Source organism: Mus pahari, chromosome 2 (assembly GCF_900095145.1).
Source record: "Mus pahari chromosome 2, PAHARI_EIJ_v1.1, whole genome shotgun sequence".
Taxonomy (NCBI): Eukaryota; Metazoa; Chordata; class Mammalia; order Rodentia; family Muridae; genus Mus; species Mus pahari.
In genome coordinates, this window is record NC_034591.1 from 73,621,869 (window position 1) to 73,636,010 (window position 14,142).

The window sequence follows — 14,142 nt, forward strand, 5'->3', positions numbered from 1 at the left end:
AAAAAAAAAAGGCAGTTTCAGTTCCCCGATTTGCAAACAGAACAGTCAGCACAGAAAAGTCATGTTAGAAAGAAGTGGGGAACTGGCATTCTGCAGGACAACACAGCTGTACAGTTTCTAGAAAGCCAGAGGAGAACAGAGGAACTGGGCAGTCCGTCCAGCATCTTTAAAGAAACTGTGGGAGATGGCAGACCTGGTCTGGTTCCTTCTAGGTGTGAATTCTGGTCTTATCTGAGAAGTCAGAAGTCGCTGCCTGAGGCAGGCTGACTCCCAGGGCTCTGCTCCTAACAGAGACAGCAGAGACAGGGGGTGGGGGACAATGCCTCCCCTATGGCAGAATGTATGCTGAGGCAGACAGGCAGCATAGCCTTTCTCTCTTGTGGTAGTCTATCCTGCTGCATGAAGGATGTGTCAGACTCTCCAGCTGTGCAGATCACTTTTGACAGTGAGGAGTACTTTCCCCAGGGATGCCAGGGGCAGCCAGCATCAGTCTGAATTTGCTATCAGCAGCTTGCTCACAAAAGGGTCCCTGGGTTGCCTCAGACAATTCTGTTTTAGGATCTCACATGTGGGACCTAATCTCATTACACTCTCTGGCCTAGCTTCCTTAGCAGCTGCGATACCCTTGGTTGGGTTTGGTACAAAGAAGCCATGAGTCTTGACTATGTTCCCTACCAAGTCACTTTCCCATTCTGCACAGCTATTCCAATCCCTTGCCTGCCTGGCCACATCACCTGACTGTCGGGTGACAAATGTCACATGTAATTTCACAGAGATGACAGACACCATTAGCCTTTTCCCTCCTTCCCTTCCCAGATGTTGCCTGCCTTTTCTTGTTCTCTGATATCCTTACACTTCAGAAAATGAAGGTGGATTAGTTATCTATCACTGTATTCCCAATTTAACAGCTTGAAGGGAGCGTGGCTAGAGAGATGGCATAGTGGATAAGAACACTTACTGCTCTTCCAAAGGACTGGAATTGAATTCCCAGCACCTATCTTGTGTATGTCATACCTACCCTGTACCTACCTGTAACTCCATAGGATGCAGTGTCCTCTCATGGCTTTCATGGGTACACACACACACACACACACACACACACACACACATACACACACACTCACTCACACTAAATATCTTAAAAAGAAAGACCAAGCATTCATGACCTCACAACCCCACTGAGCTGGCAATTTGGAAGCCATTTACTGGGCAGCTCTGGCCCTGACCCTTTCATAGGATCAGTCGGGGTGCCACTGGGCCACTAGCACTTGGAGATTCTTTTCCAAGGTCACACATTAACAGGGCTGTTGGCAAGAGGCCCTCATTACCTGGACCTCTCCAAAGGATTTGCTTAGATGTTTGTGTTTGTGTGTGTGTGTGTGTGTGTGTGTGTGTGTGTGTGTGTGTGTGTGCCCATACTTTGCCCAGCCTTGTGAGCTAAGAGAACAGCATGGTATAAACTGTAATATCTTCTGTAATTCACTCCAAAGTTGCATTTACAGGCTTTGAGTGCTGGAGCCTTTTACAATCATTTTCCCTCATCAACCACATAACCCAGCTTTTAAGAATCTAGGAGCTTATTTTGCCAAAGCATGACAGCCCATTCTCAAGGTATCTCTTGCGGTTTCAGGGGCACACCAGACAGAAAGACAGCCTGGGCAGATTGTCCTGTCACAAGAAGTATGTTATTAATCATAATGGTCAGAGTGTTAATTGCCGCTAAGTCCCAGAAAAAGTCTTCAGGCTAAAGCTTCTTCATTATTATTCAATCTCTGCCATATGCAATGTTTATATCTTTGTGGAATTTACTTATATGTCTAATCTTGGTATTCTTTTGATCCTTGGTCATACTACACCATAGTGGCCTTGCATGAGCTAACTTTTCTAAGAAAAGGAGGTCTTAAAACTTCATTTTTTATCATTTATCCACACCATTCTTTGTCCATCAATATAAACCTCTGTGTAGGGGCAGACAGAACTCCAGTCAACCTAACATTGTTGCTGTATCTCTTCCTCCGGGGGCATACCATACGTGGCCCCCAATCTTATGTCATGTGATCACCTGAGCGGATAGTAGAAAGAGGCTTTTAATTTGATCTGCTGCCAGTTCCTCTAGCCCAGCGAATCCTGCTTACCTTTTTAAGTTTACTTTGTTCTGATTATCTTGTTCCTGAATAAAGACAGGGGCAGATGTTCCAAGAGTATCTTGGAGCTGGGACCTCATAAGAAGATCTCTGGCATCTTTTATTTGAGTGACAACCAGGGTGCAAGGAAGGCCTTCAAGTAGGGCCGTATAAGGACATTTTCCTAAAATCAGGAGGCATAGAATGCTCAGGACTTTGTTGGGGAAGCTTAGAAGCAGTACTCCTGGGAGAAGGCATAATTGATTCATAAGAATTTTTCCATCAATCCAATATCCCAAGTTGTGCAAATATTAAAAGCGTCCCAGATGTGCAACGGTGGAGATCAAGCCCGGAAGTAGAAGACTGCATGGTGATTGTGTCACTCAGCTTGGCTTTGGGGGAATCTTTGTCAAGCAGTTGTGCTGGCTTGATGACTTTAGGGGTTCCCACTGGGTGTGGCTGTGCCAATCAAGGGCGGCATGAGCAACCCAGTGCACTTTAGTTCCGCCTGAGCTACATAAAGAGACTGTCAGAAAACCTAAAGCACTAGAAACCATAAATAACCGTAACTAAGTAGCAAACCTAACCCTATGCAGTAGCCATGCCCCCCGCCCCGACCCATTTACCCTACACTGCCTCACACACTTCCACCTCCAACCCACACATCAGTTTCTCCCGCTAACTTCTCTGTCTGTTTCTTCTTCTTAGCCTCATCACAAGCTTCACCAATGGTTTCCCTTCTCTCCATTACTTGCCAAAGTCATCGACACATTGTGTCTCCCGTACCTCTTAGGGTGGCAACCCAGAGCCTTGAGTGTGCTTGCCTACCAAGATGGAGTAAGGCCCTTCTTTGAGGCCCTGTAACTGCCTGACTCCCAGGTTTACCACCTCCTTCTCAGACCGCACTCTGCTGTATGCCATCAGTTTCAAGTTAGACTATGCTCTTAGGATTTCTGAAATGGGGATGCTTTCAAGTCAACCAACACACTTAAATGTGATAAAAATAAACTTGCATGTTCCTTCTTGCATTTCATCATGGCCTGGCTCCTTTTCGTGGCTTTTTAGTCTCACGCTGTAACATCCCTGTGCTGGAGAGTTTTGTCAACTTGACACACACACTGACGTCATCAGAGAGGAGAAAGCCTCCATTGAGAAAATATCTGCTGTAGGGCATTCTCTTTTTTGCTGTTGTTGTTTTTTTGGTTTTTGTTGTTGTTGTTTTTGGTTTTGGTTTTGGTTTTGGTTTTGGTTTTGGTTTTTTCGAGACAGGGTTTCTCTGTATAGCCCTGGCTGTCCTGGAACTCACTTTGTAGACCAGACTGGCCTTGAACTCAGAAATCTGCCTGCCTCTGCCTCCCGAGTGCTGGGATTAAAGGCGTGCACCACCATGCCCGGCGGGCATTTTCTTAATTATTGATTGATGAGGGACAGCTCAGCCCATTATGGGTGGTGCCATCCCTGGGCTGTGGGCCTGGGTCCTAGAAGAAAGCAGGCTGAGCAAGTCATGGAGAGCAATCCAGTAAACAGCACCCCTCCATGGCCTCTGCACAGCTCCTGTGTTCAGGTTCCTGTCCTGTTTAGTTCCCGTCCTGCCTTCCTTCAATGATGGACAGACACGTGGAAGTGTACGGCAAATAAACCCTTTCCTCCCCAACTTGCTTTTGGTCCTGGTGTTTCATCACAGTCATCTTGACTAAGACCACCACCATGGAAGGTTCTAGCAACTCTGCTTAGTCCTCTCCCTTCCTCCTCCTTCCCAGCTACTCTGAGAAGGCAGAATAGACAGCACTGTGATGACTCAGCATTTTGTCTTGTGTGCCCCTGGGTAACGCAACTTCCACAATTCTCCTTCCTGCCTTCATCTTTCCTCTTCGTCACATCTCTCCTGTGTATCCTTAGGTGCCACAATTCTGTACGGTCTACACCTTAACCCCCTTCTAAATTAGTCTCCCCCATCTTTCATGTTGGCATCAACTTGGCAAAGAATGTTTCAGAGAGTTTAGTTTAAAGCACCATGGGCACTCGTGGGTGAAGGACGTCCATCATATACAGATGCCACTGTCTTGGTTACTGTTCTAAGAGATTCAAAGACCAAAGCAACTCATACAAGGAAGCATTTAAATAGGGGCTGGCTTACAGTTTCAGAGGGTGAGTCTGTGATCATCATGACAGGGAATGTGGCAGCAGGTGGGCAGGCGTGGCAATGTAGCATTAGCTGAGAGCTTACATCTTATTGGCAATTTGGATGCAGAGAGACAGCAAGACTGGGCCTGGTATGGGCTTTTGAAACCCCAAAGCTCATCACCCCCCCCCCCCCCCCACTGACAAACCTTATCTGACAAGGCCACACCTCCCAATCATTCCTAAAACAATTTCTTCAACTGAAGGCCAAGTGTTCAAATGCAAGAACCTGTGGGAGCCATTCTCATTCAAACCACCCAGTCACAAGCAAAGCAGTTACAAAAGTAAATACCCAGTAGTGAGGTGGGGCCAGGGAGGTGGCTCAGTTGGTGAAGTGTTTACCACACAAGCCTTAGGACCTGCTCAGATCCCCTTGTTCTGAGGATAGCTCAGATGCAGGCCTGTACCACATTCCTGGCTTGACGCAGCTATCATCCTCTGGATACTGGCTCGAGGTAAAGCACTCAGCATCGTTTAAGCAGCAAGACATCAGACCACTGAGGATGTTCACACTGGGCTGCATCATAAACACAATTTTTAAAAGCCTTTTGACCCACTCTGCATTCAGCATCCTAATTAGACTGCACCTAGCTGGAGTCTAGTGCCTCTTCTGTTCCCCTCTGGCATTCCCGTAATTCTTTTGAGGCTTTTGTTAACTTTCAGGACTAGCATGGTGTCAGGCTACAGTTTAGTTAAGAGAAACAAACATGACCAACTGTGGTTTCGAATGCCTTTAATAGCAGCAGTCTGGAGTTGGTCAGCTCCAGAACTCTAGGGCAGCTTGATCAAAATTCTTAACTAATTCTACTTGTGTGATTTAGTGTCTCCTAAGCAAAAATATTTGCAAATCCCTCGCAACATCGATTCTATTACTTTGACTTTCTTCTATATCCAGCTGTCGCCTCATCTGAAGCCACAGAAGCTAGGAGGCAGCAGACCATGCACGCGGGGTGTTTAGAACCGTCAGAACATTCATGCGGGGTGTTTAGAACCAGCAGACCATGCATGCAGGTGTTTAGAACCTTCCCGAGCTCTCGGTTGCCTACATGCTACTTTCCGCTTCTATGAACTTGACCACTGTAAGTACCTCATATGCCCGAGTCGCGGTTTCTATTGCTTTGATCAATCACCAGAACCAAAAGCAACTTGAGGAGGAAAGGGTTTATTTTGCTCACACTTCCAGGCCACACCCCATCCCAGAGGGAAGCCGAGACAGAAACTCAGGCTGGGCTGAAACCTGGGGGGTGGGGGGGCAGGAGCCCATGGGGAGGCCTTGGAGGAGTCCTGCTGACAGTCTTGCCCCTCATGTTTTGTTCAACCTGCTTTCTTATTGAACCCAAGACCACCAGCTCAGGGGTAGTGCCACCCACAGGGAGCTGGCCCTCTCACCTCAATCACTAAGAAATTGCCCCACAGGCTTGCCCACAGCCTGATTTTACAGAGGCATTTTCTCAGTCCCTCTCAGATGACTCTAGCGTGTGTCAAATTGACCTTAAACTCGCCAGCAAACCATGTAAATGAAATTATGTGATGATTGTCGTTTTGTATGTGATTTATGTCCCTTGGCATATGTCCTCAAGGGTCTTTCTGTGTATTTGTGTAATATTCACTTCCTCTTTATGTCTGAATAATAATCCAATTAGCACATATTCTCTGTTCTTCAGCCGGAAGGCGCACTTGGAGGCTGCCACCTGCTGGCTCTCGTGACTAGGGCTTCCATAAAGTATGGAGCTGTGTTAGGCACAACCTCAGATTAAAGTGGGCAGGCTACATTGCACAGGATCAAAGCAAGCTGTGTAGACTGCAAGCCACTCCCACCCACGCTCCTCCCCTGGCATTCTCAGGAGGGAGGGAGGTACCGGAGGGAACCTTTCAGAGCTCCTACTTAGTACTTCGCATTTTTCCCCCTTGATCACAAATCGGCAGCCTACATTTCAGCAAAGGGCACGGGGCCAGCCCCATCTCAGGTCCCAGCAGGCGTGGGACATCAGACAACACCCCTCTCCAGTTTAAGTCCTGCAGACAGCCGGATGATGTTTAGTCGTCGTCTGAGGCACCGTAGGATGGGAAGTCAGCGGTAAGCTCATTGTAACAAAGCAAACAAGGAAACATGCCAAAAGACCACGGGAAGATCTGGGTTAGGTAAAGCGGGAGGATTCAGAGCTCCAGGCCTGCCTGAGCTACATAGCAAGACCCCACGCCTTTAATCCCAGCACTCGGGAGGCAGAGGCAGAGAGGCAGAGAGGCAGAGAGGCAGAGAGGCAGAGAGGCAGAGAGGCAGAGAGGCAGAGGCAGGCGGATTTCTGAGTTCGAGGCCAGCCTGGTCTACAAAGTGAGTTCCAGGACAGCCAGGGCTACACAGAGAAACCCTGTCTCGAAAAACCAAAAACCAAAAACCAAAAAAACCAACCAACCAAACAAACAAAAAACCCAAAAAACCAAAAAAACAAAAAAGAAAAGAAAAAACAAAAACAAACAACGGTGGCAGCAACAAAGGGGGAGAATATGTGACACATGGAGTGTGGTAGAGAGAGTTCTTGGCATGTCAGAGGCCCTAGATTCAACTCCTAGTGCTGCCCAAATGAATACCAGGAAATACACATGATGTAAGCTTTTCCGCTTTCTTTTCCTTCTTCCCTCGCCTAGCAGCCTGTCATGCTGAACCATGTTAGACACCATTATTTCCACTAGGGGGCAGCACTACACTGGCAAGCACAGGCATTCTCCTGCCACCGCTTTCCCTCAGCTTTACAGCTCTGTTAGAGAATTGGCAGAGACCAGGTTCGCGCGGGTTGTTGTTGAGTTTGTTTTGTGTTTGAGGATACAGCTCCTTCAGCCCTTATCCGTCCACAGTATCCCACCATCTCCTGAAGATGAAGTCTGAGCTCTGGGACCATGTGATCACGGATCTGTCTTTCTAGAAAGTAATAGATTTTCTGTTCCTTCTCATCTGTGGGCGGCCTCAGAGTTTGAGAGTAAGAGATTTGGGGTGATTCCGACCGATGCCACTTACTGACCCACTAGGCTCTCGATACCTCACATCTCTCACCTGCAAAGCCAGGGCTGTGGTGGCCCCCACGGCGTGGGGTGGGGGTGAAATGAGTCCACCAGAGACTTTACCACAGGGATATGAAAAGCCAAAGTCAGTTCTTAGGGAGCAGCTGACTAATAGGCTCTGTCAGTCTCCAGCCTTCTCCTGTTCTCTGGCCATGAATAAACACTACATGTTTAGGGCTCATTCTCATAGCCATATTATAGCCATAGGCAGAGAGGGAAAAAAGAGAATGGTGGTTATTTCTCGTGACAGAAGGAGAAGCTGTTTTAAATTTCCTAATCTTCCCGACTCTCTCCAGCATGCAGGTTTTGTTTTGTAGTGCTGAGAATGGAGCTTCATGCTCTAGCACTGAGCCTCGCGGACAGCCACTAAGCCACTAAGCACTGTCGAACGCCGTGAAACAAAGAAACCATGCCATATAATAATAGCTTGTTGATCTCAACTCTTGACAATTTCCCTAAACATCCAAATGCTTTCACCTTTGTTCAGCCAGTAGCCAAAGCTGTGTGGTAGCCTAGCTATTTTAGGATCTTTAAACATTGAACATGTCCCTTGATGCAGAGTAGGTAGTCAATGTTCATTTCCTAAGGAGACTTACAAGTTTAGCTGCTTCAACTTCGGATCTCAGTGAATTTTCTCAAATTTTTCTCTCCCCTTACCGACCTCTGAGGAGTGATCTTGCTAAGGAGTTAATTGAGCCCTCTCCCTGCTGACTCTCTCCTGGTTGGTTTTGGGCAGGCTTGAGAGTGCCCTTCACCAGAGTGACAGGAAGAACTGAAGTGGGTTCTTGAGTTGAGGTCAAATCTTTTCAGCAACAAAGTGAAAATGCAATGCCCAGGGCCACCTACGCGGCACAAGGTGATGCTAAAAGGAAATCCACGGCATCTCCTAAAGTGGAGGGTTGTTAGTTCTCTGTGGGCCTTGAGTGAGCTCTCCTGGGGGTGATGTGAGCAACTGTGTAAGCCTGCAGGGCAGCCTCATGCTTTGCCTCTGCCTTACCAGCTCTGTGCCTCCTGAGCTGTTGTGATCAGCAGTGCACTGCCTCCTGAGCCCTCCCTCTCCTCCTGACCCTCCCTCCTGAGCCCTCCCTCTCCTCCTGACCCTCCCTCCTGACCCTTCCTCTCCTCCTGACCCTCCCTCCTGAGCCCTCCCTCTCCTCCTGACCCTCCCTCCTGAGCCCTTCCTCTCCTCCTGACCCTCCCTCCTGAGCCCTCCCTCTCTTCCTGACCCTCCCTCCTGAGCCCTCCCTCTCCTCCTGAGCCCCCACACCTGAGCCCTCCCTCTCCTCCTGACCCTCCCTCCTTAGCCCCCACACCTGAGCCCTCCCTCTCCTCCTGACCCTCCCTCCTGAGCCCTCCCTCTCCTCCTCACCCTCCCTCCTGAACCCTCCCTCTCCTCCTCACCCTCCCTCCTGAGCCCTCCCTCTCCTCCTGAGCCCCCATACCTGAGCCTTCCCTCTCCTCCTGACCCTCCCTCCTGAGCCCTCCCTCTCCCTCAAGAGGCTTATCACTATCCTGTTGGGTGATTGCTATTGTTTGGCTCCTGTGAACAACCCTTCAAGACCAAGGAGGATGGGCCAAGCATGACATACTGGGGTTTCTTCCACAAAAACAAAACCAAACTGATGGCTTAGTTCTTCCCTCAGGCTGTTGTCGTCGTCACCACCACCACCATCATCATCATCATCATCATCACCACCACCACCACTACCACCATCATCATCATCACCACCACCACCATCATCATCATTTTACCGTACCAGGACTTCACATGTGCAGATAAGCACCAGCACTGAGTGTCCTCATGAGAATACTTTCTTTTCGGGGAACTTGAATCTGAATGGAAATCCAAAGATGGTTGCAGCCAAGCCCCTGAGGTGCCTGACCTTCCCAGAACCTAACTAGTTCCTCCCTTGACTCTATAATACACCTAGATTCCTCACACTCAAGCTGTCCAATCACCTAGATTCCTATCTCGACGTGTCTAGGGCCACACTGGGGTCCCGAGCCCAGGGCAGGGCAGCAAGGGCTGCTCTGTGATTGCTGAGTGTTTCAGGGTGTATAGATGGTACAGGGAGGGAGAAAAGCAGGCAGTTCACCTGTGTTCAGGCAGGGGGGTCTCCTTCCGTCCCTGAAGCCTGAGATTTCAGTAATATGATGGCAAAGCTGGGCATTGCCCCCTTAGGCCTCTGTTCCTAAGCAACTGAGCTCTAACAGGAACGTAGGGTGGGGTCCTCTCATGTTGGGGTGGGATGCTACTGCAGGTCACCCCAGCCCCTCTGTCCAGACTACTCAAACTTGGGGTCTACATTTGGATGACTGTGATGGTTTGAATATGCTCGGCCCAGGGAGTGGCACTATTAGAGGGTGTGGCCCTGTTGGAGTAGGTGTGTCACTGTGGCTGTAAGACGCTCATCCTAGCTCCCTGGAAGTCAGTATTCTGCTAGCAACCTTCAGATGAAGATGTAGAACTCTCAGCTCCTCCTGCACCATACCTGCCTGGATGCTGCCATGCTCCTGCCTTGGTGATAATGGACTGAATCTCTGAACCTGTCAGCCAGCCCCAATTAAATGCTGTCCTTATAAGAGTTGCCTTGGTCATGGTATCTGTTCACAGCAGTAAAACCCTAACTAAGACAATGCTCAAGACTCATACTGAAATTGCCATTGATGGTACAGGTATTGTAATGCAAGAAACTCTGGGGATCCCAATGGGCAAGCAGTAGTGAAAAGCAGAGAACAGAAGAACAGAAAAGGGGCTCTAGTGCACCATCCAGGGGTTAGCAAGAGAAAGAAGGGGCTTGGGTCTTGCCCTGGCTAGGTTTATGTCAACTTGACATAAACTAGAGTCATCTCAGAGGAGGGAATCTTAATTGAGAAAATGCCTCCATAAGATCTGATTGTGGGCAATCCTGTGGGGGAAATCCCTTACTTATTGATTGATGTGGGAGGATCCAGTCCACGGTGGATGGTGGTCCTTTCCTATAAGAAAGCAGGCTGAGCCGGGCAGTGGTGGCTCACTCCTTTAATCCCAGCACTTGGGAGGCAGAGGCAGGTGGATTTCTGAGTTTGAGGCCAGCCTGGTCTACAAAGTGAGTTCCAGGACAGCCAGGGCTATACAGAGAAACCCTGTATAGAAAAAAGAAAAGAAAAAGAAAAGAAAAGAAAAAGAAAAAGAAAGGAAAAGAAAAGAAAAGAAAAGAAAAGAAAAGAAAAGAAAAGAAAAGAAAAGAAAAGAAAAGAAAGGAGGCTGAGTAAACCGTGGAGAGCAAGCCAGTGATCGATATCCTCCATGGCTCCACAGCTCCACCGCTCCACGGCTCCGTGGCTCTGTGGCTCTGTGGCTCCTGCTTCCAGGTTCTTGCCCTGGGGTGATACCCTGACTTCTCTGGCTGATGGACTGTGGTCTGGAACTGTAAACAAAATAAACCCTCCCCTCCCTGAGTTACTATGGGCCGTGATGTTTTATCACAGCAATAGAAACCCCAGGGCATGGCTGGTATTTTTACCAGGCTGGGATCCATGTGTTTTGTCCTTGGAGGGTTTCTGAGGAGTCACTCTCCTGTTATCACTTGAGGGAAGTGCTCTTGTTCCAAATGCAACCTCACAGCTGTGGGCAAGCGCCCTCATTTGCAGGTGTGGTAACCTGTTCTGGGAGACTCGCTGGCCCGAAGTGCTTTGTCATAAAGATGTTTGTCGCCCAAGCCTGTCCTTCCTGGAATCCCAGGTCAACTGCAAAAGTCAACTACAAGGAAGAGAAACGTTAGAGACGAAAATAAAGCCCTAGAGGAGCAAAATGGGGCAGCGAAGCCAAGGGCACCGAAGGAAGCCAGCGGCGCAATGACGTCTCCAATGTGACGTCATCAGGAAGGGTGGGTGCTTGTGAATGGATGGGTGGATGCCATTGCAGTGGGCTCGGTTTTATTATTTTGGGAGTGGCTTCCCTAAAGAAGAGTCCAACATCTGTACAGTAGGCTGGCAGGATGGAACCCCACCATACTGCCTATAGCTCCGTCTCTCCCTGCTCCATAGCTACATGAGAAAAGCAGCAGCTATTAAATTCCCATGGGCTGGAGAGATGGCTCAGCGGGTTAGAGCTCTGACTGCTCTAACCATGGTGGCTCATGATTATCTGTAATGGAATCTGATGCCCTCTTCTGGTGTGTCTGAGGACAGCTACAGTGTAGTCACATACATTAAATAAAATAAAATAACAAATAAACTTATAACTATAGCTGCTGATTATAACCTCTGACATTAAAACAAATTCTTCCTCCTTTGTTTCTCTCAGATATTTTGTTACAGCAATGAAAACTGACTAGCACAGTGGCCCAGACACACTGACCGAGAAAGAGTAACTGTTACACAGTACGGCCCTCCTGACAGTGAGACAAGCTGACAGAAGTCTTTGAAGAGCTCCTGAGGAGGGCCCAATGTGGTGTGGCTGTCTCACCTTCACATCCTGACCCAAGGTGAGCATGGAGGCTGAGACTTGTTAGCTTAGAGGGAAAAATCCAGAGACGCACAAAGAAGTTAGCCCTGCACCCTTAGGCCCCACACCCATGGACTTCACACCCCCTCTGTGTGTTCTATGTCTGAGCCTTGAGTCTCTGACTTGAGACCACAGTTCTTAGGCAGTATGTAAATGAAAAGAAGGACTCGGCAGCTCCACAGTACAGCCAAGGAGAAGGGTTTATTATACATATGAGGGAGAGTTGAGCCTGAGCCATGTAGAAGGGTCCAGACTGAGCAGGGCCATGAGAGGAGAGAAGGAGTGGAGAAGAGCTAGAAAGGAAGGAAAGAGAGAGGGAAGGCCAAGCTGGGCGGAGCCCCTGATGCCCCTGATGCCCTGATGCCTTGATGCCCCTGATGCCCTGATGCCCTGATGCCTTGATGCCCCTGATGCCTTGATGCCCCTGATGCCCTTGATGCCTTGATGCCCCTGATGCCCCTGATGCCTTGATGCCCCTGATGCCCTTGATGCCCTGATGCCCCTGATGCCCTGATGCCCCTGATGCCCTGATACCCCCCAGATGCCCTTGATGCCACATCTGGGACACTGGTAAGAATACTTACACTGGGCTAGGAGGACAAGAGAATAGGCTCAGATAAGAAGACTTACACTTGGGCTAATACAGAGCTTGAGGTAAACAGCAGAGGAATGTGTGGCATTCCTTTTATCTTGATCATCCTGATTAGCCCCTAGACACAGTGACCTGGGGACTTTGTTTATTGCCTTGTTTGTCCTTTGTTCCTTGACTACTTTGTCTTTGATCTAGGAACTGACCCTATTCTTTGCAAGTACCTAGAATGGTGTAAAGGAAGACTAGGATAAAACTAAAGGCTTCAGCTTCCCCACTGGCTGAAGTCATGTTAGAATGCGAATTGTCTTTTCTTTCTTTAATCCTCCCTCCCTCCTTCCCTCCCCGCTTCCCTCCCTCCAGACCCTGCTGACTGACTTGAGCTGGCTTGGTCACCAAGAGAACCAAGAAAGAGCATGGGGACCAAGGGACCAAGAGAGTGTTTAGCCAAAGTGGCTGGGTTACATAGAGAGACAGAGAAGCTGGGGGACGGGAAGGGAAACTCAGCGACTGGAGAGCTTTAGGGTAGGGGTGGGTTATGCCAGCCAGGATGACTGTAGCAGGTGCTTGTGGTAGGGACTGAGGGAGCCTAGAGGCTGGCATAGGACTTGATTGGCTAATAGGCACCACAGGTTAATGGAGGAGCCATGTGTCCCTTCTGTCGGAGAATGACTCTCAGTAGGTAGAAACTGTCTTAAATCCCTGAGAGAACGCTGGCTTTTGTCTTAATGCCAGACCTTGGGAAACTTAACAGTACACTGCTAAGCTGTTTGGGTCCAATTCTTCTAGAAGCTGTCTGCCAGAATTCAACCAACTCTGATTCCATGTTCTGCCTTCTGAGCTGCCCAGATGTCATTGGTTTCCCTAAAAGCCTCACCACCACGAGGTACAGGTCAGATGTGGAGGATGTGAGAGGGGCTTTGTCAGTGAGTGTGACAGGGGACATGAGGCTGATGATAGGCCCCTGGGAGGGTGGACTTGGACCTGGAGAAGGGAAGTCGCAGGTGGGCTCTGTGGCTGTGGAGATATCACACAGGGAAACTAAAACGGGGACTGTTGTAAGTGGAGACTTCCGTTTTCTCTAGCAGGCCACTTACCATCTCTATATACAATCTCCATATCCCTGTTTATGGTGGCTAAGTAATCCTCCACCTTGTCCCTCTCCTGCACTGTCCACTAAGGACGTTCCTTACTGGGCAACCTCTTCCTGAAACAGTTAAGTCCCTTAGGATGTGTCTGTGAGCTCTACCAGGGAGCCGTGCCCCTGCCTTCTTATCTGATCCACCGGGTATCTCATGCCCAGTCTTGGTCCATGACTATAACCTAGAACTTGTTTGTGTGGGGTGTGTACCAGGCAAACATATCATGGAGGACATTCTAAGGGAGCCAGGATTAGAGTTTAGAGGGAACAGACTGGGGGAAGACTGGAGAGAAACCAGTCTCCTGTGCACACATCACGCCTCTGCCACCTGTGCACACATCACACCTCTGCATGCTTCTTATTTACCTGTTTGGTTTTGTTTTTACCTGCTGTGCTCTTCTGGCTTAAGTAAGTCAATCTCTCTCCCTACTGAACTGGCAAGGCCAGAGAGGGCATTAGGACTGTCTGATGGCTGGTCCACCATTCTCCCACAGAAGAAGAGTGTTGCGTCTAGGTTGCCCCAAGAGTGGAGAAGGGGCTTGGAGGATGTCTGACCCTCTCT